General features: G+C 40.4%; 1 pseudogene; it reads left to right on the top strand.

The window, feature by feature from the left end:
• The first annotated feature begins 1,394 nt into the window (after nucleotides 1–1,394).
• LOC111520425 lies at nucleotides 1,395–2,258 on the top strand (annotated as a pseudogene).
• The last annotated feature ends 3,742 nt before the right edge of the window (nucleotides 2,259–6,000 follow it).

The raw sequence follows: 6,000 nt of genomic DNA, 5'->3' as shown, positions 1-6,000 counted from the left end.
GGAAGGGCATTGAGCCAAGTCCAGAGATTCAGGGCAGACTCCAAATGAGCTCTAGCTATCAACAAGACAATATCTCTTGTTTTCAATCCCATGTAAATTATAAAAACAAGAGGATGTGGCCATTATGGTGTCTTTCCCCAAAACCACTCATGTAGCTGTGATGTGAGCAGCTACAGAATTCCACAGGTCGACAGTGGAGGGAGAACCTTAGTCCTAATCTCAGGGCCACTGGATTTAGAAGCATCCACAGCAAATACAGTAACTTATTACTTTTCCTCATTTAGCCAGGAGGTCTGGAAAGGGAACTTGTCTCCCACCAAAAAAAAAAAAAATGATACTTTGATTGCAAGTCTAAATCCAGGATCTGATTTTGGCAAGTCCTTTAATCTCTCAATATCTTATTGTGGAAATAATGGTTGAAAAAAACCCCACAAAAAGTCCTATCTAGCTTAAGTAATTGTGCTGACCCAATGACATAACTGGTTTGAGTCTTTATAAACTGCAGTCCTATGTACAGGTAAAATAGAATGGTGGGGAAGCATCCACCTAGAACACGGATATTCTTCTTTCAATCCTTCATCAATTATTGAGCATCTCCTATGCCGGGTTCTGCTTTATATGCTTAGGAAACCATGAAAACAAGATAGCTTAGATCTCATTCATTTTGGAGCTTCCACTAGGCATTTGATTACAACCAGCTTGTAAAATGCTGGTCATACACAAGTTTTGGGCTCTGCCCTCAAGCAGAGGGGCATGGAGAAGATTATGAGACAGATGATGATAGTAATAAGATGATGCATTGAAATCAGTGCAAATCCATTTCATCTCCATCCCAACCTCACCTTTCCACTGCATCATTGAGTTTGGTGTTCCGTTTAGGAGGTCCTGGATGTGAATTCACCCTCTGTTTGAAATAATAACGGCCCTCTTTTCATAGGGTGGTGCTCTCAATGACCCCAGCAGACATAAATATCCTGCAGGAGCTTCCATTCTAACAGGGAGATCGAGACAATAAACATAAACACAGGATATAATGTAGCATATAATTGGAAAGTGATGACTGCTATGGGAGAAAAAATAGAGCATGGAAAAGGGATTGGGAGTGCAGAGGGCACAGTAGTGGATTTGATATTTTAAAAAGAGTGAGAAAGCGACTACTAGAAAGATCTGGATTCTCATTTCAGGTCACCATTCAGAAAAGCTAAGTTTGCTGTATAGTAAGGCTCAGGAGATCTGATCCTGACTGTAGAAACCTCTGATTATAGAATCTTGGATTGTATCTCCCACTTCATCCTTCTAGACCATCCTATAAGATCTATAAGATTCCATCTGGGAAATCCCTAGGAGTTCTTGGGAAGAAGAAAGATTGTTGGTTGGAATAAAAACAGGGTTGAATGAGTTCCAGAAAGCCGGTTTCTCAAACTTGTGGACAACAATCTGCAGAAGAAGACAACTTCAAAAAACCAACTAGAAGCAACATGCAGAGATGAGAGGGGCTTCCTCAGGAAAGAAGGCAGCTGGTCCACAGCAGAAAAATCTTGAACCACCTCTCCCAGGAATATGGAGGGTCACTCTGCAGAGAACTTCCTCACTTCAGGATCCATGAGGAAGACCAGAAAGAACAAACAGAGGACTCCTGGAAACAGATATGGGGGCAGTACCAGCAAAGTACCTTAGAACCCAAGGAAGGAAAGAGCCTGGGCAGACCTCACTGTTGAAAGCGAGGACACATTTAAGAACATAATGGAAGTTAAAGTGAAGATGCCTGAAGAATCGAAACCATGGCTTGTTAGGGACTGGGACTTAGTTACCAAGCAGAAGCAGCTGTTTTAACTCCCCGCTAAGCAAAATGTAGATGCAATTCTAAAGGAGTATGCAAATTGCAAAAAATCACAGGGAAACGTCAATAATAAGGCATAGGCAGTTAATGAAGTTGTGGCAAGAATAAAATAATATTTCGACGTGATGTTACACACTCAGCTGCTCTACAAATTTGAGAGGCCCCAGTATGCGGAAATCCTCTTGGCTCACCCCGATGCTCCTGTGTCCCAGGTTTAAGGAGCACACACCTACTGAGGTTATTTGTAACAATTGGAGAAATGTTGGCCTATACATCCCTTGATGAGAAGAGCCTTGCATTATTGTTGGGCTATTTGCATGATTTCCTAAAATATCTGGCAAAGAATTCTGCATCCCTGTTTACTGGCTGTGATGACAAAGTAGCTTCTGCTAAGTACTACCACAAAGCCCTGTGCTAGTCTATAGACCACTCACTGTTATTTGCCTGAGATCTGGAAACACTTTTTGATCTTAGTCTTTTTCTTGTAAAATTTATGTTCTTTAACATTGTTAATGTATAACAGGGCTTAAGTTTCAGTTTGTTTTCTGTTCCGTTTTAAACAGAAAATAAGAGGAGTGTAAGTTCCTTTTCTCATTTCAAAGTTGCTACCAGATATGCAGTAATTAGAACAAAGAAGAAACATTCAGCAGAACACTTTATTGCCTAGTTGACAACACTGCTTGAATGCTGGTGGTTCTACCGCTTTGACACTACACAATTTTCTAATATGTGTTAATGCTACATGACAAAATGCCCTGACTCCTAGTGCCAAAGGTTCAATTTAATGTATATACCCAAAAACCCATGCATTTTTTTTTTTTTTTTTTATGGTGCTTGAAGTAAAACAGCCCATCCTCTGCAAATCCATCTATGCTGTTCCTTAGGATCAACAATATGTGATTGGCTTGAACCTAGGAGTTCAAGGCTGCAATGAGCTATGATCCCACCACTGCACTCCATATATATTCTATCTTTGCTCAAATTATTGAAGGATAGTGGTTTGTTTCATGGTTTTTGTATTTGAGTCTAATGCACGTTGTAACACGATAGAGGCAATGCATTATTGTGTAAGCCACAGTTTTCTAGAAAAGTTGATATTACATTTCCTATTACAAATTCCTTTCATCTGAGATTTTGGTGCACCCATCACCCGAGCAGTGTGCACTGTACCCAATATGTGGTCTTTGATCCCTGTGCGCATAGCTGTGTGAGTGAAGTGTGTAGGTGTTTGGGAGCATGGGTGGGTGTCTGTGAATATATGAGTGTGTGAATACAAATTACAAATATAATAGGAATTACATTTCAGATCTTAAAATTTATTTCTAAATTTCAAAGCAAAAAAAGAAAGAAAAAAAGAAAAAAGAAACAATAAGAAAGTGCCTTTAGGTCTAAAGGTGAGGAAGTAAGACATGTGTGGGCTTGTAGGGGAAGAGTTCTCAACAGAGGGGAAGGCCAGAGAGGGCCAGACCAGCAAGGAAAACAGAGGGACCAAGTAGGTCAGTGGTTGGAGTGGTCAGAGATAGCCATGGTGGGATCATGGAGAGCCTTTTGTTCTTGATTTGACCTGATCAGATTTCTATTTCACAAGGATCCTTCTGGCTGCTCTGTTGAGAACAGATTGTAGAGGCAAGTACGGGAAGATTGAACCCAGTCATCACTATGCAGTGGTGATGGGTTGGACCCCTGTGATAGTGGTTGGAGTGTTGAGAAGTGGTCAGTTTCCAGTTGCATCTGAAGATAAAGCCATCAGGACTTCATGATGGATTAAATGTACAGGATTAGAGAAAGCAAGAGAGGAGTCACAGAAGATTAAAAGGATTTGGGCAAGAGTCACCAGAAGATGGAGGTGCCAGCAACAGAGACCTGCGGATAATGTGGAAACCTGGAACTCCTGTACCTTCTCTTCTAGTTTCCAGGGCATCTTCCTGCAAGTGCATAAAACTGGAGGTAGAGGAACAAAGCTGATATGGTCCTATTTGGTGACTGTAGGAGAGACTGACCACTAAGACAATTTCATCCCTCGAGACCTCAGTTTCCCTAGTTATAACATGAGATAGGTCAGTTACATAAAAGGACAGAATTCCTTTCTCGCTGTTAAATTCAAGAACCTAAATCTGCAATCAATTCTCCAATCTTTCAGGCCTTCTTTTTGATACTTTTTTTTTCCTTGGGAAAACATCTCAATAATGAAATCCAATCTTTAAAAATGTTCCTTTTGGTTTTAAACAAAATTATATTGTGAATGGTTTGAGCCTAGGAGTTCAAGGCTGCAGTGAGCTATGATCCCACCACTGCACTCCATATATATGTATGTGTATATATACATATATATGCTCCCTCTATATATGCACTATATATATAGTGATCTAAATATTTGATCAAAATATCAAAAAATGTTTTTAATAAGTCAGCTTCTCTAAAATAAAAATAGGCATGTGTTGCAATTGTTTACACAATACTTTGTTCCAGGTAGGTACATGACTAATCGGGAAACATATCTCCTATGTCATATTTAATCAGAAATTTTGCTCACAAGGTTAAATTACAGCATTCATTTTGTGCCACTGTGAAAATACTTCCTTCCATTTTAACAGGACTGAAAATGCTCCCAAAGCTGCCTAAAAGAATATTCAGCTCCTATAGGTTCTTGCTGCATTTTTATTTCCCTTGGTAACAGCACTTTCGATAACACTGGTAGAAGAAAAGAAGTCACAGTAAAGGATGAAGATGGAGTATCTGATACTATAATACTAGCCAGATGCTAGAGGAGAATGTAATACAGGCTGAGTATTCAAAATTTGCAACTTTTTGAGCATCAACATGGTATCACAAGTGGAAAATTCCACATACAAGTACTTAAAACATACTGCTTCATGCAAAAAATTATTTAAAATATTGTATAAAAAACATTTAGGCTATGTACACTGAATAAGCTGTGTATGAAATATAAATGAATGTTGTGTTTAGACTTGAGTCCCCTTCCAAGATATCTCATTATATACATGCAAATATTCCAAAACCATAAAAAATCCAAAATCTTCAGACACATCTGGTCCCTAGCATTTCTGATAAAGGATACTCAATCTGTATAAATTATACACAATTTAATTAATTTATTTTATATATATACGTATTTTTTTTTTAGATGAAGTTTCACTCTGTGGCCCAGGCTGAAGTGCAATGGTGCAATCTCGGCTCACTGCAACCTCCACCTCTCAGGTTCAAGAAGCCTCCTGTCTCAGCCTCCCAAGTAGCTGGGGTTACAGGCGTGTACCACCATGCTGGCTAATTTTTGTATTTTTAGCCTAATATAATTTTGGCCTAATTTAATTTAAATCCAGAAATAATCCCTTAAACTTTGTAGCTCACAAACACATCCTCCTTCTTTCCTCACAACATTCCATCAGACTCAGGGAACGTCGTCACACATCAACATCATCATAGTATGTATACTGAGTGCTAAGTATGTGCAAGGCATTGTTCCAAGAGATATCATGACTTAACTCATTTAATGCTCACAACCATCCTGTGAGAAGCGGGTCATTATTATTTCCATGGTCAGAGAGAAGGTGGATTCACATCCAGGACCTCCTAAACCCAATCCCAAGCTCAGTGGTGCAGTGACAGAGTGAGGTTGGGTTGGAGATGAAATGGATTGCACTGATTTCAATGCATCGTCTTATTACGATCATTGTCTCATAATCTCCATGCCCCTCTGCTTGAGTAGAGAGGCGCCAAAACTTGTGTATGACTGGCATTTTGCAAGCTGGTTACACATTAATAAAAGGCCCTGTGGAAGTTCCAAAACGAATGAGATCTAAGCTATCTTGTTCTCATGGTTTCCCAAGCCCAAGTAGAGCCTGGCATACCATAGGCACACTATGGATGCTCCCTGAGTTCATGAACATAAAGATGATCCACAGGTGGGTAAGCAATACTGGGGGCAGGTGAAAGGGAGGACATCGAGGCAATACTCCCAGAGCCCCTCCTACTTAGCGTGTCCAGGCTTCTATGTGGGGAGACAGCGCACTTCCCAGACACTCCCGCCCACTCCTTTCTGGCTAGCTGAGTGACGCCAGTTTCAAGCCTCAGCCCACGCCAGGCTCCAATACCAGCAGAGCGGGTCTGCGCCCACTGCGCACCTTACGGAGAGGAAGGCG

Source organism: Piliocolobus tephrosceles, chromosome 3 (assembly GCF_002776525.5).
Source record: "Piliocolobus tephrosceles isolate RC106 chromosome 3, ASM277652v3, whole genome shotgun sequence".
NCBI lineage: Eukaryota > Metazoa > Chordata > Mammalia > Primates > Cercopithecidae > Piliocolobus > Piliocolobus tephrosceles.
Note: the sequence above shows the minus strand (reverse complement) of the source record. Positions and strands in the feature narration are given on the sequence as shown.